Source organism: Muntiacus reevesi, chromosome 11 (assembly GCF_963930625.1).
Source record: "Muntiacus reevesi chromosome 11, mMunRee1.1, whole genome shotgun sequence".
NCBI lineage: Eukaryota > Metazoa > Chordata > Mammalia > Artiodactyla > Cervidae > Muntiacus > Muntiacus reevesi.
The window spans coordinates 26,088,900-26,109,745 of NC_089259.1; the positions used below are offsets into that span (position 1 = coordinate 26,088,900).

General features: G+C 41.4%; 1 protein-coding gene across 5 annotated transcripts in view; it reads left to right on the forward strand.

Moving 5' to 3' along the window:
• Positions 1 to 20,846, forward strand: part of STARD13 (StAR related lipid transfer domain containing 13) — a 221,877-nt gene that overhangs the window by 68,119 nt on the left and 132,912 nt on the right. The window contains exon 1 of one of the 5 annotated variants that reach the window (XM_065901733.1): positions 2,038 to 2,153. The exons of the other annotated variants lie outside the window; for them this stretch is intronic. The gene's annotated coding sequence lies outside the window, so the exon portion shown is untranslated. Of the gene's footprint in view, positions 1 to 2,037; positions 2,154 to 20,846 lie in introns of those variants that run through there. 5 annotated transcript variants of the gene reach the window in all.

Genomic DNA, 20,846 nt, shown 5'->3' on the forward strand with positions numbered 1-20,846 from the left:
CTCAATGTAAGAAAATATAGCAAGCAAACATCCATGTACATTTGGCCCTTCAAGGTACTGTATGAGCAAATGAAGAATAAATGATGTCCTGTATACTGAGTTTGCTAAGGCAGGCATACCTACTGCCCCATTTTTTGTTTCCTCAGAAAGTGTCCACCACAAAATCTGAAACAAAAGGTGTATGTGTTGATGGGGGCAGAGGGGTTGTTGTTATTATTTTGTTTTTTATCTTAAGCCATAATGAGAAACATTGTCATTCCCAGCTGTGGTTTCCTGGGCACAGCAGTTACTCTCTCAGTTGCCCTGAACTGACCTGAAGTGGTGGGTTTAGGCCGAGTTTCAACTCATAAAGATAAATAGCAAAGTCTGTTGATCCCCACCTTCCGCCAATAAAAGAGGCAGGAAATGTTCCTGGCTCTGGGACCGACTTGGTGGTAAACTGTGAAGAGAGAGGGCAGCAGTGTTGGGGGAAGGGGGCTGTGCTTTTTCTAGACTGGAGTGAAGGCCAGGGAGGTTATCAGGGTGGGAGTGGGGAGCGGTGGGAGCAAGGTTCTAGACAAGTCTCAATGGCCAGTCTATAGATGGTTATATCTACATATCTGATGGTTTTAACTGTATATCTGAGTTCCCCTGTCATCATGTTGTGGTTTTTCTAAACTGTTAACTCTGTGCTTGCTAAGTTGCTTCAGTCATGTCTGACTCTTTGCGACCCTATGGACTGTAACCTGCCAGGCTCCTCTGTCCATGGGGTTCTCCAGGCAAGAATACTGGAGTAGATTGCCATGCCCTTCTGCCAGGGGATCTTCCTGACCAAGGGACTGAACCTGCGTCTCTTATGTCTCCTGCATTGGCAGGTTGGTTCTTTACCACTTGCGAGTTAACTGAGATTTTTCTTAATTTTGTAGAAACTTTTCAGTATTACAGTGGTCTTTGCACAGAGGAGTTCATAGAAAAGAAATGCTGTAAAATGTAAATAAACTTTCTAATGACCAGTTGGCAATTTGAAAATTATGCTGTTTCCCAAACTCATTCAAACAAGTTATTTAAGAGGCGTTCATTGCCCATTTCATCTAAGTCTTTCATTCCTTTTCATTGAGAGCTGTTCTTCATAATTGTTAAATTCCTCCATGATGAAAGACTACATATGAATGTGATCATTAACATTTGTTGAAATTTGTCCTTAAGAGTTGAATGGACTAAGTCAACATGGATTCTTTAGCTTCATTTGTTTATGGATTATATGTAGTCTTAGGTCCTCCTCCATTTTGGTAACCCCAAACTAACAGAAATATTAGTTAGTCCAGTCTTTTCACATCATAACAAAAATGTTAATCTTGAACTTTGTAGAAGCTTTGTTTTCTAAGATTAAATATTTGATGTCTGCATATGGTATCCTGGAAACCCTGCAAAGCTATTATAGTTGTAATGTGTTCACTGGTAGAATGCATGACAGTTTGTGGAGCAGTCCCATGTGCATTGTATTTTTGAATATGTGTGTAAGATAGTCCTAATAATCTCAAATTAGGAAGCCGTGTTCCCTAGAATCTTTCAGACACCTGACAAATGCATATACAACTTGCCTACTTTGAGATGTTTCCAGTCTCCTTTTCCCAAGGTTCCTTTGGAAGCAGATTAATTTTCACTTGGTGTTGCGGTACAGCAAAGCACATTTCCCTGAGTGGACTCTATCAATAAATATAGACTCACTTGATCTAATGAGGAAACTTGGCAGTGAGCAATATGGTTGTAAAACATTAACTAACTAGTAGGGTAGAGATGGTTTCAGAGTCCAACTTTTTCCTTTCCCCCTTCCACGTAGAGTAAAATTACTTCCTCACCTCCAGCCTACAGTTAATTCTGTTTCTTGTGGAGCCATTCTGTTTCCGTTTCACATGAGGTTTCTCCTCTCTCTCTTGTCTCTGTGTGGTTACTTGAGTGGAACTGGCTGTGGACACTGCAGCTTCTATCCTGTTTTGTTCCATAAGGCAGGAATGACGTGGAATGGAGACAGGTTCTTTTCAGCTCATTAACTGTCAGTCACGCTGCCTCCTGGCTGTTGGAGTCTACACAGCTGTGTCCAGAGGTACAGGCGAGCCATGCCTCCCGGGCTGAGCAGAACTTTTCCACTGGGTCACCCAAGTGAAAAGAAAAGTGTAAGTCGGGGTTTGTCATGGAGAGGCAACATAGTTTATTAATGTTTCTATGCATTTAGATCAAATATTCAGGTCTGGGATTGATGGTTTGACTTTTTATAAATTTTATGCCTCAAATTTTAGCTCTTGAAATGTTTACAAAAATTTTATAACACTAACCGTATACTTATACCTACTTTTATTGAGGGTTCCCTATTATGTACCCAGGACTGTTTTTAGCACATATATTACTATTTTATTTAATTTTCATGAAGACACGAGTGTTAAATTTACTCATCTAGAAAATAAACCTAGAATGGCCTAACACTCAAGACCTTACACTTACAGGCCTTCATTTTTCAGATGAATAAACAAAGAGAGTTAGGTAACTTTCCCAGAGTTTCCCAGCAAGTAGGTGGCAGAGCTGGGCCTTTAACTCAAGTCTCTGTGATTCTGAAGTCCACGTCATTCACTACTGAAAACCCCAGCACCCTTATAATTATGTAAGCGAGTCTGCCTGGATCCAAGCAGGGTGTTTTGTTTTTTTCATCACTTTGGACCTCATCTGTTCCCTGCACGCCCCCCACTCCACCCCCACACCCAGCCCCGGCCTCAGCCAGTCCCTCAAGTTGTTGGAGGACTTTACCTCCAAAACCAACAGCATTTTCTCGTGATCATCCTTCATACTAACTGCCCTCCTGCCGGCTGGCTGCTCTTCATCATGGACGCTTTGTCCAAAGTAAACGTTGCGGCAGCAGCATTTGGCCTTTGGCAAGGAATCTAGCAAGATTAGGTAGGAGCAAGCATAACAGAGGGAAAGAACAGATTCCTCCACCCCCAACCTCCTTTCCCTACTTCCGATCCTGCAAAATGCCGCCCTTCTTCCTAGAAAGTGCTAAGGGTGGATATCGTAGGCCGGCAGGTTTCCCAGGGCTCTTAGGGCCCCGGAGCTCAGTGGCTCATGTGATCTTCACCGTGGGCCTTTTCAGGTGGGAATCTAGGTGGGAATTAGGTCAGACCTGTGGTTTTCTCCGGACTCTAGACCTCTAACTCACCAGTTCTTTACTGGAAGTAAAGTCTATGTTAAATCAGGGTCTCCATTTCCAAACAGAAGCCCTGGATGGAGATTTTTTTTTTCCCTCCAGATTTTGCAATTTGACCTCAGTCATGGCTGAGGCCTGCAGACCAGAATAGTTGCAGTTGTGCTCTGCACTTGAAGCTGGAGAACAGTAGCCAGTCAGAAGAAAATATCAATGTTCTGCCAACTTCTGCTGTTTGTGAAATTTTGCCAGAAGCAAAAACAGGATCAAAAATAATAAACAGACCGCCTCCCTTGTTGCATGACTGCTATTTACATAAAGAGATTGATGAACTGACTGTGCTTGTGTGAGTGCTCAGGGAAGGGAGTTTTTAAGGAGAAAAGGTTAATTCTTTGGTAGTTGATTGCATGTGATTTGAGGTTTTTTCAGATAATTGGTTTTTAAAGAAATAACCCATAATATAGATCGCACTGCTTCTTCAATAGAAGCAGTCTATATAATGGGTAAAACAACCAGACACACAAATTACGTGCAGCTGTTAAACTTTACAGCGAAAATGAATCTTGAGAGCAAAGGACCACCATGAGTCTTTAAGTAGAATAGAGATGTTTCCAGTGAAAAGAAAAACCTGGGCTATAGGGCAAGCTTGGGGAACTGGAAGGCAGGAAGCTGGGTTCTAGGACAACTTTGTCGTGACCTGATGACCACGGATACTTTTATTTAATCTGTCAGTGCCTCAGTTTCTTCATCTATCAAATGGGAATAATATACCAGCTCCTGCTATTCAGCAATATTATCAAGAAAAAAAAATCAGTGTGAAGTCAGTTCAAACAGACGTTGTCATCCTCAGTTCTGGCATGGCTAAGTGATGTCAGGGCACCTGTTAGGGATCTCTGGGCTTGAATACGGGCCCAAACACAAGAGCCGTACAAAGCAAGCCCCAACTCTTTAGTCCTCAGCTAGACACAAAACATCACCACACTTGCTTCTCTTCCTTGAATAATAATTTATATCAACCTCCAGGATATGAAAATAATGTGCCACATTGTGGTCTTGTTTTGTTTTTAGTTGTTTTCCAAATAGACAAGGTATGCTAATTCTTAAATTTATTTTATATTTTCTTTTTATATATTTGATGTGCTGTGAGGGAATCCATATCATTAATTAGGATCATTTTAAATGCCACTTTCTCTTATTTTTCTGCCTTTCTGAGATGTCAAGAATTTTATGTTGTGTTTTTCACTCAGCTAATTCACTCTTAAAGAATAACTTCCCTTTGCCATGAGCAGAATAAAACCTTCTGAAGTGAAAGATACTGTGTGACAGACTTGGGGACTTTGACAAGTCAATGTGTCATAGATCATATGCTTTCCATGTTAAGAATCTCCAGTATAAATTGGGCTCCCTGCCAAGGCTAATGCGCAGTGGGGACGGTCCTCTTAGGCAGGATAGCCTGGAGTGGCTGTCGAGCTGGAGGCCTAAAAGATCTTAACCATAGTCCCAGCAGACTGCCTGAGTCCCAGAGGCCTGAAGGAACCTGATGTCACATGCCCAGATTATCTGATGAAGGAAGGATGTGCCCAGTGCTTTCCTGGGACCTTGCCCAGCATAGCCTGGCCTGCATAGCCTTGGGAAAGAAAGGTGAAAGCAGGCAGGCACACTTTATCAACATATCCCTTTAAGATGTTGGGGGATTGTCCCATAGTTTTGATACCAGGTTTGTGTTTGTTTTGTTTTTAGTGTTTGAGTGTACTAATGATGTTAGATTCCAAGAAGAAGGTCAATTACTAAGCTTAGACCACTGTGAAAATCTTTTTGTTGAATACTCTCTATGTGTAGTTTTTACCTGGAAAGGCTGAATGTCTTGAGTACAGTGGCATTTGAGGGGCACCTTTATGAATTAAGAGGAAGGCGCATGTTTGATGGAGAATAAACCAAGCCTGTGAAGGCTTCCTAAAGCATTTGTTCCAGCAAAACTGACCTGTTTGGACTGAAGAGTTGAGGCTTGTTTTATACGGCTCCTATGTTTGGGGCTGTTCTTATTGATTTGTGTCTTGCATATGAGGATGAGGCTAGTGTCTCTCCGCCACCACCCAGATTCATGATGCTCTTAAGTTTCTCTGCGGCCTTTATCTTAGCAGAACACATTTCTTGTTTCTAGCTGGCTCTGCTCAACAATTAGCCATTTAAATAAATTATCATGTCTTGTGATTGATACAGATAACTTGACATGGGACTTCGGAAGTCTTCAGAGCCTTGATTTATCAGAGAAGGATTCTCTCAGACATCTCTCCTTTGGCTCTGGGAGGCTGTGTAGTTTGCAGGTGCAATGTACAGTGAATGAAAACCTGGGTTTGGTGTTTCCTGGACCTGGGTTCAAATCCTAGTTCCAACATGGATTGGCTCTGTGATCTTGAGCAAGTTCTATGACCTTTGTATGCCTGTTTCCTCATTTAAAATGGGAATACCAATAATAGCATCTACGACCTGGAGTTGTTATGCAATGAAGTGTTGTAACCCATGCAAAGCACTTATCACAGAGGCAAGCACTTACTCAGGGCTCAATGTACGTTCGTTCATCTGAAAAGGAAACAGAATGGAAACAGAAAGTGGTCCATTCCACTGTGGATTAATTCCTTGTAAACAACTCGTCCAAGAACATGGAACTCTCCCTTCTGGTGAAAAGCGCATTGTTGCTCTTCTCAGTTCTCAAAAAGTCAGGGTACATAATTTACAGAGAGCTTACCCCTGTGCTAACACTGCGACGCTAGCATTTGTGCTCCCCCTGGGAGGACAAGGGTTGGTGGAGAATTTCTCATGAAATCATCTTTGGTAACATTGTGATAACTAACACAAATATTTAAGAGAGGCTGCATTTTGGGAATGAGTATCACTTCCTCTCCATCAGTTACACTAATGGAAAATCTAACCTAGTCAGTATTTCAACAAATAACTGATCAAAGTCAATTGCACAATCTTTACTGATGTTGAGTGTGATGGAAAATTATCAATATATAAAGCATGATCACTGCCCTCAAGGAGATTACAATTAAGTAAGTTAAGACATAAACTATTGTTAACACCGACAGTTCAAAAGAATGACTAACAGGTTATCAAAACATAGGCATTTATATTGAATGCATTGTCAGCAGGGCTGTAATATAAGGAAGAAAGGTTATTGGGCCTGAGCTATGGAAACAGGCTGTGTTTCTACTGGGCAAAAATCAGAGAAACTCATTCTAAGTAGGGCAGCAGAATGAATTGAAAAGTAAGATTTAAGTAATTAAGAATGTAGTCCATCCTGCTGTATCATTGGGGAAGGAGAGGGTGGGACAAATTGGGAGAGTGGCATTGAAACATATACACTGCCATATGTAGAACAGTCAGTGGGAATTTGCTGTATGGTGCAGGGAGCTCAAACCTAGTGCTCTGTGACAACTTAGAAGGGTGGGATACAGTGGGAAATGGGAGGGAAGTTCAAGGGGGAGGGGACATATGTATACCTATGACTGACTCATGTTGATGTATGGCAGAAATGAACACAATATTGTAAAGCAATTGTCCTCCAATTAAAAATAAATTTATAAAAAAAAAAGCTGACAATTAGCTACTACCAAAAAAAAAAAAGAATGTAGTCTGTCCTACTGTCCAGCACCAGGAACTATATTCAATATCTTGTAATAAACCATAATGTAAAAGAATATGAAAAAAATATATAACTGAGTTGCTTTGCTATACACCATAAGCTAACACAGCATTGTAAATCAACTATACTTTAATACAAAAATGTATTCTAACATGTAACTATATGGCTGATTCATGTCAATGTATGACAAAACCCACTGAAATGTTGTAAAGTGATTGGCCTCCAACTAATAAAATAATATTAAAAAAAAAAAAAAAAAATGTATTCTAAATCTGGTGAAATGAGTGGTTGTAGGAAATGAGATGATAAGGTTGGACAAGAACTCTGAGGCCAGACTTCAGTGAATTTGAAATTTCTGTGGTAGGTAATGTGCTACTGAGAGAATTTGAGTAGAGTAGTTGGTTGTAAACAGTCGTTTAGAAAGATAAGTAAGTGAACGTGGGTTTGAAGTTGTCAGAATTAATGGAGAGAGTGAATAATAATCAAGGAGCATTTGTTTTGATCAGACTGTGTCTAGGCATGATAAATAATTGTCTCATTTAATTCTCATAATAATAGGTACTGTTGGTGTTCCTATTGTCAGTTCAGTTGCTTAGTCATGTCCGACTCGTTGCAACCCCATGAACTACAGCACACCAGGCTTCCCTGTCCATCACCAACTCCTGGAGCTTGCTCAAACTCAGGTCCATTGAGTTGGTGATGCCATCCAACCATCTCATCTTGTGTTGTCCCCTTCTGCTCCTGCCTTCAGTCTTTCCCAGCATCAGGGTCTTTTCCAATGAGTCAGTAGAAGGCTGAATAATTGAGACCCAGACAGGATAAAGTTACTTGTTCACATTTAACCCAAATAACTAGAAGGACTTGAACCCAGGGCTCACTGACTCTATCTGCTTCCACAGCTCAAGCATTATAGTTTAGTTTTGTTGTTACAGTGATTACCTTACCCCAAGGGCTGAGGATTTTAACTGTGGTGATAAATAAATGATAAAGATAGGATTTAGCTTCATAACTTTTCAGAATAGCAGAATATTTACATACCCTTAAAACTAATGTTCGCAATTACCAATTTATCTCTTCATGTCTTTCCCCTTCTCACTATGTTAAGAATTCATTGGTTTGAATTTATTACTATATCTTCTACTAGAAATTTTATTCTACTTGGAGACACTTGTCAAGTGATTTATATTATCAGTAACTCTTGCTCAGTAAATTCTGGGTCAGCTTACAAGGGATGTTTCCCTGGATTTTAATTGAATTATCTGATAAGACTATACATCTTCAACGATTTACTAGTAAGGAAAAAATAAAATTAAGTACTAATATGAAATGAATTTAATATATGTAATAAAGAGATTTAAATTTTAAACTCTTGTGTGTGTGCATGCTCAGTCGTATCCTACTTTTTTGGGCCCCATGGACTGGAGCCCCACCAGGCTCCTCTGTCCATGGTATGTCCCAGGCAAGAAGACCAGAGTGTTGCCATTCCTTCTCCAGGGGATCTTCCTGATCCAGTGGTTGAACCCGTGGCTCTTGCGTCTCCTGCATTGGCAGGTGGATTGTTTACCTCTAGTGCTACCAGACCCCTAGACATTACAAATCGGCTTGAATGATTTCATTTCTCAAAGAAAGGCTTTTTAAAGAGTATTATATACCTAAATACAAACAAAATTTAGTGCCTGATTTTAGAAACATGAATAAACGAAAACACTAGTTATATTGGGCCAATTTGCTGAAATAGTTTGAAACCAGATTAATTTGTAGAGAACCCAATAAACAAATGGGTCTATAGGGTGCGTGATCTCATTTATACCAAATTCTTAAGCAGTCAGTCATTATTTTATCAAAAAAAAAAAAAAAGAATTTCAAATATGAACTGTTCTAGAAGTAATTTAAAGATGTTTAAATATTTTATGAAGTATGAAATCGCACATAGTAACCTCAGGCAGGCACCCCACTGGTATTGAATAAATATACTCATATAGAGGTTTTTTTTATAAGAGCTATTAATATAAAGTTTTACTTCTTTGCCTGAATTGTAGTTCCTATTCTGAATCTAGCCGCAGGTTAAATTCCAATTAAATGAGATGCCTAAAGAGCCCCCAGGGGACAGAGTTTGTGTGCTTACTTGGATAATGTGCAAATGATACTGAATTTTCTGCTAGAAAGCACACATTCTATTTTCTCAACACAATCTATTCTCCTAACTCCTGTTTAGAAAACAACTTTTCACCATTTCCCTCAAGTCCAGTCTGTTACTCTCCTTCTTTATCAAGATGACTATCTCTACACATCAAGATGGGCAAAAGGTCATAGTGAGTCAAGCAAAGTCTCTCTTCTCAGAAGGTCACGGCCACACTTCCCATGACCTCTCCCAAGAAGCAAATACTAGAGGTTATGGTTCAAACTCTGGGTCAGCACCAGCTTCTTCTCTAGGACAGCCTACTACTGACCCAATTCAGTCAAGTTCCTGAAGGTTCTTGGCTTCCCAAGGGAGTGTCCTCCTTTCAGGGTTCACTCTTAACATTCTTGTCTGATAGTTACACATAAACCTAATTCCCCCTTTCTTGCTGATCAAGCTGCTATCTACGTGGATGGCATGGGAAAAATCACAGCCTCTACAACTTCCACGCCACAAGACAGACTTCTAGATAGCATTGATGAATGTGTGGCCTTAAGCTACTCACCATGCACAATGGAAACCTATTCTGTTTCTGGTGCAATCCCCAGCTGAGCTAATCCTACATGACCCAAGTTCGCCAGTGAATACATTCATTGAGCAGCAGTGGTTGAACTCATGGAGGTATGTGACTGTGGCTGTGTAACAAACCACCCGAAACTTAATGGCAATAAATGACCATTATTATGCTCATAGGTTCTGTGGGTCAGGAATTTGGAAAAGATACAGTAAAAATGGTTTGTCTCTGCTCCATGTGATTGTGACTTTGTTGTTGCTGTTGTTGTTTATTCTCTCAGTCGTGTCTGACTCTTTGAAACCCATGAACTGCAGCAGGCTGAGTTTCCCTGTCTTTCACTATCTCTCGGAGTTTGCTGAAACTCATGTCCATTGAGTTGGTGATGCCTTCCAGCCATCTCACCCTCTGTCGTCCCATTCTCCTCCTGCCTTCAATCTAAGATTGTGACTTTAGCTAGAAAAAACTTGTAGGCTGTGGATGATTCAATGACTGGGCACTGGGATCGTCCAAAGCCTCCTTCACTCCTGGGACTGACTGCCTAAAATGTGGGGCCTCAGCAGAGGCTGCCAGCAACATCTACCTCTGTCCTCTCTAGGCGGCAGCTTAGGCTTCCTCACAGCATGGAGACTGCCTTGCAAGGAAGAGCAAGGCAACAGTGCATGCCTTCTCTTGATGACGGTCAAAGTCTATATAGGGTCTCTTTGGCTCTATCATAAAGATCTGCCCAGGTTCAAGGGGAGGGAACACTACTCGGTGGGAGGAGGGCCAAAGAAGTCACAGATAGGTTTTTGTAACTCACATTGGCTAAGTCTACTGCAACTGCTAAGCCACTTCAGTAGTGTCCGACTCTTAGCAACCCCACAGACTGAAGCCTGCCAGGCTCCTCTGTCCATGGAATTCTCCAGGCAAGAATACTGGAGTGGGTTGTTATTTCCTCTTCCAGGGTATTTTCCTGACCCAGGGATTGAATCCCGGTCTCCTTCAGCTCCTGCATTGCAGGTGGATTCTTTACTGCTAAGCCACCAGGGAAGCCCAAAGTCTGGGTTCCTGCCATTCTTGCTGGCATGTGACTGGCCTTTGGCTGATTGATTCATTACTCTGAATTGTACAACTGGAAGAAGTACTATAACTAGAGTCATAATGCATTGTGGTTTTGCCCCCAGGTGTGCAGAGATTGCCTTAGTGACATTCCTGTGTATACTACATCGCACTAATTATTTCATTGTGATTGTATCATGAGTAGCTTCAGGCATTGTTCTGTACATACATTAAATTGTTTAAGCCCTATTACCCTGTGCAAAGGAGAATATCCTTCTACCCCGACTTGTTGCCCAGAATTAAAACAAAATCCAGATTTTCCAAGGTTAGGCTGGAGAAGGGTCTCCAAGGGAAGTCAAATGGTTCTCAGTTTTATCTGAAACCCTGTTTCCCACAGATGAGAACTCTGAGTTCTCTCATTTTACTCATAGCTGCTGCTGCTGCTGCTTTTTCTTTTTTTAATGCTACCCTGAATCCTTAGGGATAGAGTTTAAGTTCCTGGATGCTGTTTTCTTAAGAAATTAAAGAAGATGGCCTTTTTTTTTTTAATAGCAGTGGTCATCAAGCAGGGACAGTTTACCCTGCAGGGACAACTGGCAATATCTGGAGATAGTTTTGATGATCACAACTGGGGGCGGGGGGTAGGTGCTAGTAGCTTCCAATAGATAGAGGCCAGGGATGCTACCAAACATTCCACACTACACAGAAGAGCCTCCCACACCAAAGAATGATCTTGTCCCAAATGCCAATACTGCCACTGCTGGGAAACTCTGCTTTACAGGGGATTTTTCTAATCCCCCTTATAAAAATGAGGAAACTGGGCCTCAGAGGAGCTCACAGACTTGCTATAGAGTCCACAACCTGTCAGTGATGGAGCCAGAATTAGACAGCCATCTTGAGATCTTCAGTCTCATGTTCTCACCTCCTGTTGATGCTTCAACCAACCTAGCACTTGCCTGGAGAGAGCAGACTTGGAGTGGGGAGTGGTCGTTCTCACTTTTCTCATGCCCCGGGCAGTGCGATGTACATCACACCTCTGCTAATAAGCACAAATCCCATGAAGGACATGGTGCTCCTGTGTCTTCTTTCCCCTTCAGGAGGTGGGTGCAGTGCTCACACGGGCTTGGTTAATACTATAGGATAAGGCATGGGTGGCATTTGTGCTCTAACCTCCCAGAAAGAGACTTAACAACTGAAAAACTGAAGCACAAGGTACCCCTGTGTGTGTGTGTGTGTGTGAGAGTGTGTGTGTGAGTGTGTGTGTGTGGGGGGGGGGGTCTGGCTGTGTTGCAGGAGGGCAGTAAGATCTTATCTTACAATGACAAGCAAACAGCTAATTACTTGTAATTTTGAAGATAATTGTTTTCTCATCCTGCAAACATGCCGAACAGGAAATTAATCTAAATCCCAGAAAGTTTGGATCGTCCACAGACTGTCAAAAAAGAAACATTCATTATCCCTCTGGAGTCCCAGTCATATCTAAGAGACAAGCTAAAAACAGCAGCTGCGGTCCAGCACCGCCTGCTAGGGCCCCCGCGCTCTAACTGGAGAGAAGACAGCACAGGGAGTCTGGCAGAGGCAGGCCCCCCGCAGACGGGCCACCTGATTAATGCCACCCAAGGCCTGGCTGTGAGTCCTGATCTCCGGTGGCCCATCCATCACTTTGCATTCCATGTCAGTGCGAGAGCTGGCTTCCTTCTGCCTTGGACAAACGAGTCTTCAGGTAACAGATGATAGTTAAAATGTCAGGCAGATATGGTCTGCAGTGAGAGACACAGCTGTCTCTGCTTAGTCTCTGGTCCCGAGCTTGAAGCAGTCTCTTTACTTCCAAAGGGAGGATAAATTCAACCCAGATCCTTCCCTTAGATGAAGCATCTTCTGCTCCCATCTCCTCACTGCTCCTGGGCCCCAGTTCACCAGGGAAAGCCTTCTACGGGTGAGCAGCAGAACAAAGGACAAGCGGCCTGCCTTCTGAACTCAGGCAACCCAGCCCACACAGTGTTTTAACTGTTCTGGGAAGAATGAAGCATTCATAAGCCTCTCCACTTTCAAGAAAAAAATTTCCTGTGACATTTTAGTTCACTGTTGTGCTGGAGCATTTTTAGAGTTTTCTCCTGCCAGTCATCTCGAATGTTTCATATCTCTCTCTTTTAGCTGAATTGCATATTATGAGCAGTGACCCACAATAAAAAATAATGCCACTGTTACTGAATGAAAGTCTCGTTCTTTGGGTTATTCTGGGCTATGGGTCAGCATACAAACGCTGACTTCTGAAAGTCCAAAGATGGGCTGAGGCTTCTGTGGGGAGAACAGAAATGAACTATGAGATGAAAATGACCACCTGGGAGCTCCAGTTTGGTTTATGTTTCTGTGGAATGTTTTCTGTAAGTGATTTGACTGGGTGCCACAGCATTTTTCCTAGTAGGAAACCTGCCTATTTCTGCAATCTCTTGTCTGCTTATGGAATTTTTGTAGATCTTCAGTATCTAATTTAGGGCTTCTCAACCCCAGCGCTGTTGACATTTGGGGCCCAGATAAGTCTTTTTTATGGGAGCTGTCCCATGTGTTGTAGTGAGAGACAGCAGTATGTATGTAGTATGTTGAGACATCTATTGTTTCTACCCCCTAGATTCTAGAAGAGTCCTCCCCCCAATTTGAGAAACAAAACTGGAAATGTCTGGTGTCTTCAGACAGTGCCATGTGTTGCTAAGGGAGCAAAAGAAAGCATCATTGGTTGAGAGTCACAGACTTAAATTTAAAAATACCTAGAAACGAGCGAATCCATCCTTTTGTTCATTCCTTTTACAAGTATCTCTTGAGTGCCTAGTGTGTGCCAGAATCCTCTCTGAAGACTGTACATTAAAAGATGAAGAGGTCATAGTCATTGCCCTATAAGGATTTGCAAGGCAGACAAATTTTAATTTAAATAATCACATCAGGGATGTACTCATAAAAATATGCAGAATTCCACTGGGGAGTTCAGAGGAAGAAGTCTTAATTTTGATTCAAGTTACCAGACTTCCTGGAAATTCTTGATTCCACATTTATTCAGGAAATACCTTTAGTTTCAGTTGGGGGGAAATCCTGTTTATCAAGACCTTATACTATGGAGAATCTCAAAACCAAACCTGTGAATTTTTCTGTAAATGTATTGATAAAGTAAAGATTATCAAATTTAGATAGAAAAGTGCTCCAGTCTATGGATGTGAACGAATGTACAAAACATACACCTGAGAGCATCTGAATAATTCTAGCGGCTGTTGGTGGTTCCATGGGCTGGCGGAGCACTGTGCCTTGGACAGTGTCCAGGCTTGGTCTCAGGAACGCATCTGTCAGACTTCAAAGTCAGTTTTCAATCTCTGTGGATGTTTTCACTCTCTAGGCCTCAGATTTGGTAACATGCCCTTATAACATGGAAGCTTCCCAGGGGACACAGTGGTAATAAAGAATCTGCCTGCCAATGCTGGAGGCTCAGGAGACCTGGGTTCAGTCCCTAGGTTGGGAAGATCCCCTGGAGGAGGAAATGGCAACCCACTCCAGTATTCTTGCCTTGGAGAATCCCATGAACAGAGGAGCCTGGAGGGCTACAGGGGTCAAAAAGAATCAGACACGACTGAGCAACTGAGTACACAGCGTTTAGTGGGACACATCTCAGTGACTTGAGTACACACCATATAACACGGAGGACCACAAAAAGAAACCAGAGTAAACCAGTCCCGGCGACTATAGCCCTGTTGGCAGTGGTTGGCCACTGAGGCTGCAGCATGGAGGGCAGTATCCTAGCTGGAAATCTGCCCTTTCTCTTTCCTTTAACAAATGTGAAAGATGCTATTAAAAGTGATGATTTTGAGTGTAAGCAAATTTATATTTAAAATCAGGTGTATGTTTTAACTATGTGGAAGACTGTGATTTAATCCATAAAAGTCAGAGAGACCTAGGGTAAAATCGGCACTCTACCAGGACTAGCTATTTGATCTTGGACAAGTTATCTCCACTGTGCCTTAGGTTCCTTTTAGACATTGGTGTCATAAATGCTACCTCAGAGGATTGCTGTAAGAACTATCGATGTTCAAAAACACCTGATGTAAGTGCGTAGCAAATAGGGTGGCAGCACTCTTGTAGTAAATATTACTTGTCATATACCTCACACTGGTGTGCCTGTGACCCTGTGGTTGAAAATTGCTATTTTAAAGACAGAAAAGAATAAGACCAGGAAGCCCTTGTAGGTCTGCGGAGCAGATGTGTTACTTAAAACCAAAGAGCAAAAATAGTTGACTTTGCTTGTGATGCTAAGATGCCATTGGAATTTCTTTGGCAGAGTAAAGCCAGTATTGATGAGGTCAGGTGGTATTTATCATTGATTAAAGAGCTGATGCTGATGAGAAGGGGAGATTAGCAAGGCCATCGCAGCTTAGGAAGGGCCTGCGTAGGCAAAGATAAACCAGCTCTTTGTTTGCTTTCTGGTGGAATATCAGTAATGATTTTTAAACTCAAACAAAAATGGCATCACTTGTTGGTGATTTCTTGGCCCTGACTTAACTATAAATAGAGAGGCCTTTGCCCTTGAGCCCAGAGACTTAATAAAAATGTGTCCAGACCACTTTCCATGTGCTCTTTGACTGACATCTATGCACATGTGACCGAGGATTGTAACATAAGGGCAAAGGAGATATTCTCCAAGGTTGAGATTATATCCAGTCATGGGGACTGACACCAAAGCAAGTGTGAAATTTAATTATGGAGTCATTGATGAGAGGCCTATTTGGAAGAGGTCCTTTCCATTTCTGTAAATATTCTTGCCTGGATATCCTCCTTATCAATATGTTTCTCTATTAATTTTTAATTTCTTCCAAATAAGAAAGAGGATATTATCATCCCCTATGAAAATGAGAATAGTATAAATTTTTACCAGTTTCTTCCTCAAAAGATCATTTGTCTTATCCATTCCCTCCTGTATTTATTTAGTGTTTATTTAGCTCCTTTTATAATCTGGGCAAGACAAGACAAGGGCACTGCTCTCCAGGCACTTCCACTGTAGTTGGCATGAGGAGGTAGGCTGTACATAAGTAATTACAGCCCAGGACACAAGTGCAACATATGTATAAATGCTGGATGCCATGGGAGCCAGAGTCTACACTGAGTGCTTAGCGAAGGCTCCGCAGACAAGGGGGTGCTCCAGCTGACTTCTGAAGGAGTTCAGTTCAGCTCAGTCGCTCCGTTGTGTCCGACTCTTTGTGACCCCATGAACTGCAGCACGCCAGGCCTCACTGTCCATCACCAACTCCCGAAGGAGACACCCAGGCAAAAATAGAAAAGAAAGAAGTTTACAGAAGAAAAATCTCATGTGCCTCGAGGTATGCAAAAACCCAGGCTGTTCTTGGAACATCAAATTAAGGAGAAGCCTTGTTTTCCTTGTGGAAGCAGAAACCTGCATCTGTCGCCGTGGCTCTGTAATGACCCTGCGCAGATAATTCCCGGTCACAGGAGCCCTCCTCTAATTCAGTCTGGCTGTAAAACTGAATGTGCCTTATTTGGTCCTTGTGTAGGAAAAAAAAAAAAAAAAAAGAACACATAGAATTAAGTTGAAAATCTTTCATTGAAACCTGCAAGAATAGTTCTCAGAATATTCTACCCCACACTTAGAAACAGTGCTAATCCATCCCTACTCCTTTTGGCTAAAAAGTCTAAACAGTGCATACTGAAAAGACTGTCCTTTACTGCCTTCCTCTACATTCTTTTTTAAAAATTCCTAATCCCTGCAATGGAAGGTTCATGGTCCCTTGAGATAATGTGCTTCTGTATTATTGGTCTTCATAGTCATTAAGCTATTTCCAAGTTTAATTGAAATTCAGTTAAAAAACTTGCTCTCTTTATTTTATTTATTTTTTCTTAATTGAAAACACTGAACAACTGCTCTCTGGTACATCTATTTTTTAGGAAGATGGTTATGAAAGAATTTATTTCAATGACAAAATAGGGTGGGCTATTGCTTAATAGTTATTGCTTTAACTATGCCAGATGAAGGCTGAACCCAGCTCTCCTTGGTAACTGGAACCATCAATGCTGCAGCCAGAGGATGATGCTTTGAATAAATTTTGATGCTGAAAGGATATTTGCAGATGAGGGACTATCGCTCACCAGCTTAACCCGAGAAGCTGATGAAGGGGAGCTGTTCATTTCAAATGAATCAGTCTTATCACATGCATATAAAACAAAATGACTAAATGAAGCAGCTAGAAGATTATAGTGAGTTTTAATTATCTTTTAATAGCCAAAGGGCTCTTGCCAACACATGCTGATAATCTGTCAGCTGTTATATGCCATACCATCGCCATTTATGAGTCTCAGCTGTTACAAATTGGAAAATATATTTACAGTGATGATCTTTTCTTGTTAAATGCAAATTCCCAGAGATGTTCAAACTGAAATTTGGCCTCACTGCTTTATTTCTGTTGCCCTCTTATGTGGAACTAAAAAGATTATCAGAATCTGATAACAATAACCAACATCCTTCTTAATAATTTATGACTCTCATGATGACATAATCTCAATCCATAAAAAGTAAGGGTAAAATCATTTGTGGGGGGTGCTCATAGATTATATAAATTACCTACAAGTTATTTATTAATGATAATCTACTTTTTTTTTTCCTTCAAATCTCCCCACCCCACTTTGGTTTATCCCTCTCCAGTGATATTTGAGCTCCAAGGCTCTCAGGCAGCTGCCCTGGGATTAGTCACATTCAGTGCTAAGCCTCAGTGCTTAGCATTCAGTCCATGGTAGAGCAAATGAGAAAAAGCTTTTGAGTTTACTGGTCTTTGCCTACTTATTAAAGTTCTTCTTGTGTTGACTTGGCACTGTATTGGCAATGTATTCCCCTGCTTCTATTGACCATTTTTACTGATGCCTTTGCTAGCAAATCTTATTCCTTGCCCCAGTTCTGTGTTCCCCAAGATTTTGTTTCCATTCATGGCTTTTATTACAATTTCAAAGGGACAATTCCTACATCTACATCTGCAGGTCAGACCTTGCACCTGTCTTCCAGCTCCAGAGTTCAGATTGCCTTAATGAACATTTCTAATTGTATAATCATTGTCACTTCTAATCAACAAGTTTAGTAACTGGCAATATTAATTTTCTGTCTGGAACCTTTTCCTTCATCTGTCCTTTAGTGCTGTTCTTAAAGCTTTAGTGCTTCATCTGTTTTTCTCATCTTCTAGAGTCATGTTTTTAAAAATTCTCTAACCTTTAGCTTTATAGTAAGTCTCTAAGCGCCATCATTTTTTATTCTAAATATATTTGAGCTTGGCATAAGGGTTGAGTTCTTTATTTTCACTGCAAACATTGTGGCTCAAATACAGAAATATTGTGGCTCTATTTACTTTCAACTTAAAATTTTTAATACATAAACAAATTATTCTTTATTTAAATCTCAGTCTGGATCACCCTGGATAGATGGGTTGGCATCAAGAGATCATCATTTCATCTGCCATCATGTTTGTTGATGTGGTTGTCATGATTAAGCTTAAGGAGAATTTTTGCAGTCATTTGAACTAATTCTGGTCTGATAAATGCAAAAGCAGCAACAATTGTAAGTTGAGAAGTAGTTTAAAGTTCAAATAGGAAGCTGCAGTTACCATAGGAACAGAAGTAGAAGGTTTAAAAAAACTGAAAGAGAAAATGTTACCTACATTTTTAAAAAGTGGTTTAACTGTTAATGGGTTCAGAAGGAATGTAAGTAAACTGTATTAATAGATGAAGCGTATGGAGCCAAGGTGACTGGCAGTGATCTATAAGAAACCTGTTGACAAGTGGAAGCGCTGTTGAGTGGAGCCTTGGCGCCTCCCCAGGCCAGCAGGAGCCTTCCTGGGGAGGCCGGACAGGCAGGGGCACCGTTGATGAAACACACATCATCCACCCAGGGGAGTTTCTTAGGTCCCTCACCTGTTCAGGTCCAAACAGCAGAGCGGTTACAGCTCAGGGCTGGCAACAGGCCCGAGGTACAGTCAGACCTTGGCACTCTCTGAAACCAGGTTTGAAAATTAATTTTGAAAATTAATCCTTTTGCTTTTGTTGACTGTATGTTCAGCTCCTTTAGTATTACTGTAGGCCTAGTTAACTAACACAGCTGAGAAGTGATCAGATGAGGTTAATCAAACTTATATGTCTATATTTATATACTTATATTTTAATGTAAAAATTAAATAAAATAAATATATAAGTATATAAATATAGACATAGACATATTACTTTGCCAACAAAGGTCTGTATAGTTAAAGCTATTTTCCAGTAGTCATGTATGGATGTGAGAGTTGAACCATAAAGAAGGCTGCATGCCTAAGAATTGATGCTTTTGAACTGTGGTGTTGGAGAAGACTCTTGAGAGTCCCTTGGACTGCAAGGAGATCAAGCCAGTCCATCCTAAAGGAAGTCAACCTCAAATATTCATTTGAAGGACTGATGCTTTGGCCACCTGATGGGAAGAGCTGACTCATTGGAAAAGACCCTGATGCTGGGAAAGATTGAAGGCAGGAGGAGAAGACAGAGGATGAGATGGTTGGATGGCATCACTGACTCAATGGACATGAGTTTGAGTAAACTCCAGGAGATGGTGAAGGACAGGAATGCCTGGTGTGCTGCAGTTCATGGAATCGCAGAGTCAGACACAACTGAGCGACTGAACAACAGCAACAATATAAAAATTGACCCGAATATATGTACTGTTTCTTTGGTGATTATGAAGGACCTTATGTTACTTGTAGACCATCATTATGAATGTCATTTTGGGGGAACGTAAGCAGAAGGGCCACTAATTAGTGCTTTCTCAGCAACTCTGGGGGGCTTCCCAGGTGGCTTAGATGGTAAAGAATCTGCCTGCAATGCCAGAGACCCGGATTCGATCCCTGGGTCAGGGAGATCCCCTGGAGAAGGAAATGGCAACCCACTCCAGTATTCTTGCCTGGAGAATCCCATGGACAGAGGAGCCTTGTGGGCTACAGTCTATAGGATCACAAAGAGTTGGACATGACTGAGTGACTAACACACACAGTGGCAGCCCACTTAGACAGGGTGTGCAGTTCCATTGAGGACAAGTAACAAGTTACTGTTAACAAGTAACACTTTGTGTTTTGTTCATCACCCAGTAAACTCATTTCCACTGGAGGGAGAACTTTATTTCTGTTCCTTTCAGTTTAGTTGAAATCCAAACATCATCTTTAGATTATTACTGTTTTGAAAGTTTCATTCCAGAGTTTGATGATATGCTTACAAATTAGAGACACACTCGACATAAATCAATAGAATTTACCTGCAATGTTGGTGGATCATAACTGGGGCCCCAGGAAGCACACAAGGCTGCCTGTCCGCAGAGCTGGCTGAGAAGACCACTCTGACCTCATGGCTGAACGCACACTCATCCTTCAGGAGAGCATCTTCCTTGCCCACCAGTACTGCAGTTACATCCAAACATCATGCTCAACATCATGGTCACAGATAAGCCCTGTGTCCCGTGTTGTGGGCAGAGCACTCATTTAGCACTCTACCTCAGCTCTGGATGTTCATTGGGATAATTCTGTTCTTTCCAGATGAAACATTCTAACCCAGCTGGGACATGATCAACCATGTTTATGCTATCCGTCAGCTTAAAGTATTTTTAAAAATGATTTTTGTGTTAGAATCTATCTTTAATTTGGAAAGTTGAGGAGTGAGATAAGAATAGTAGCATGAAAAAGAAATATGGTACCTACATTTCCACTAGGGTCTCAGACCTCTGTTAGGAAGTTCAGGTTGTCCACAGTCATCTTCTTAAGACCCCAGAAGCCATGCTGTCTGCAGGACTGTGGAGATGGGGTGGTCAGGGCAGAAATGCGGTGCTCTGGAATATAAAGGTAGGATTCCTTTTTGATTCTTAGAGATACCATAAGCCACTGTGATCTAGGCTTCATGGAAAAACTATTTGGTGGTGACCTTTTTATGTGTCCCTAAAGTTATGTGAAATTTGAACAGGATGGGCCAGATCCTCTGTTAAGTGAGTAGAGTGGGCACAGATTGGCAGGCACTGACCTGCTTCTGGAAGCCAACAGTCTCCAGTGCTCTCTGCAAAGGAAACACATTTCTGCCCTTTACAATCCTAATCATACCACATGCTGGCAGGACTGTAAACTTCTGTGACGTGTGTGGAATCCAGTTTAATTGGAAAAGTACTTTCAGATGAAAATATTGCTAAATTGTTTAATGTGGGAAAAGTCAAAGACACTGTTCTTCTGGATGAGATCTTTCATTGTTTGATTTTGAACAA